The 1,829-nt window shown below is 39.7% G+C and overlaps 1 non-coding gene across 1 annotated transcript; it reads right to left on the bottom strand.

The window, feature by feature from the left end:
* Positions 1-630: 630 nt before the first annotated feature.
* On the bottom strand, positions 631-733 carry LOC120439507. Its single transcript, XR_005612673.1, has one exon. It is a non-coding gene; the product is annotated as a U6 spliceosomal RNA (small nuclear RNA).
* Positions 734-1,829: the final 1,096 nt, after the last annotated feature.

The raw sequence follows: 1,829 nt of genomic DNA, 5'->3' as shown, positions 1-1,829 counted from the left end.
TATAGTTAGGTAGGACTCAGACCATGTTTCTTTTTAGCAGTAAAACATCACACCCAGGTAACCTGCAGTGTTGAAAACGTCTTTTCTGACGATGTCTGCTACTCTACAATCCATCCTACTCTAAACTTTTTACAGTGTGTACCACCTGATAAAAATGTCAAACTCTCCTAAGTACCACTATGAAACCATGAAACTCCTAAATCTTACAACACAAAATTATTATTATTAAATTAGTAAAATTAGTATCTGCAGTATAGATTTTTTCATACACGGGCAACGTTGCCTCCATTTTTATCGTTTTTATTAATATTTTGACATAATTTATTGTTTTGGGAGTGTTTTTTTTAATGTTTCTGTATTATACATTATACACATTAAAAGTTAATCTCTGTCCAAAAAATGCACTCAGTTTACTTCTTACTCACTATGAGCATCATTCATTGTTCTCCCCCAGTAATTAAGGTTAGGATATGTATTTTTTTTTTTTTTTATTCCCCCCAAAGCTCTGATCCTAGAATCGCCCCTGGCTGGGAGTAAATAAAATACAGATGCATCTGGAGATCATCCTATGAAGTAGTATTCTAAAGGCTGATCTGAGGAGCACACACACCTTTATTGCGTAAGGGGGGGCGGGCGGCGGGACGCTTCACGAATTTGCGTGTCATCCTTGCGCAGGGGCCATGCTAATCTTCTCTGTATCGTATCCAATTTAGCGTACGCGCTTGCCGAGCAAGGTAGCCCTTTGACACCCCTGCACCGGTTGTTCAGTCTGACGTCACTAGCCGTGTCTGGGCCTAAACTCCGCTGCAGGTCCATATATCAAACGATCACTGTGGCATTACTGAGAGTTGAAAAACTGTCTTAAGTCTTTCATCTTTAATAAAATGATCAGCGTTTTGCTCTGCCAGGTGTAACAATTGAGTTTAACATCCAGGCATCCATGAAAATGAAATTTATGACATTTAACGGAATTAGAAGTTAGCAGGAAGTTAGCTCGCTGGCTTCTATCTAAATACAATATAGAATGTCCTGACTGCGGGGTTTTGGAAACAAATTCAAACGTACAGCTCTGCTATCACTTCCAACATAAATGAAGACAGAAAACTAAACAGCAGTGACGTTTGTAGAGTTACTGAAGTTTTGCTAGCTGGTATATAATGATGTGCTACGTGACCGCTAGCGACACAGCTATGTTAGCATAATATAAACAAGCTAACTTTTTTTTCCACTCGATAAAAGTTAACGTGAGTGTTCTCGGTGGTCAGGAACAAATGTAATCACGTGGCAGGATGTCAGGAGAACAACTGAGATAATCCATCCACAATACGAGGTTAGTCATTCATATACTGCTGCATGGGCTGTGCTGTAGTTACATCGTAAGGTTTTAAAAACTGAGCTTAAATAAATGATTAGCGGTAATAAAAGCCGAGGGATCAACAGTGATCACTGATTGTTTTAGGAGCTTTTTGAGATTAAATAGAAGAAAATACAAAACATTAACCATGTTAACAACACAAAGGCCATATTAAACGCAGACTACTTTAGGCCCGGAAGTAGGATTCGTCACGTCATCACTGAAAAATCGGATCCCTGGGGGTTGCCCTCCCCCAGGCTTGTACCTGTGGTTATCTGTCCTGGGGGTGGGGGTTGATTGTTCTCCTGCCCTGCACCCAATCCTTTTGTTCCAAGACTATTTTTCTGTATGTATTCTTTCCCCCTAGCAACCGCCATTTCATAATGTTGCAAGCAATCACGAACTCTACAGTTTGTCTAACTCCAGTGTATACCAAGCAATCTATTATTCTCAACAGAGATAAACTCAACATAAA

This window comes from Oreochromis aureus, linkage group 3, assembly GCF_013358895.1.
Source record: "Oreochromis aureus strain Israel breed Guangdong linkage group 3, ZZ_aureus, whole genome shotgun sequence".
Classification (NCBI taxonomy): domain Eukaryota; kingdom Metazoa; phylum Chordata; class Actinopteri; order Cichliformes; family Cichlidae; genus Oreochromis; species Oreochromis aureus.
The sequence above is the reverse complement of the archived record's forward strand: the minus strand, read 5'-3'. Positions and strand labels throughout refer to the sequence as shown.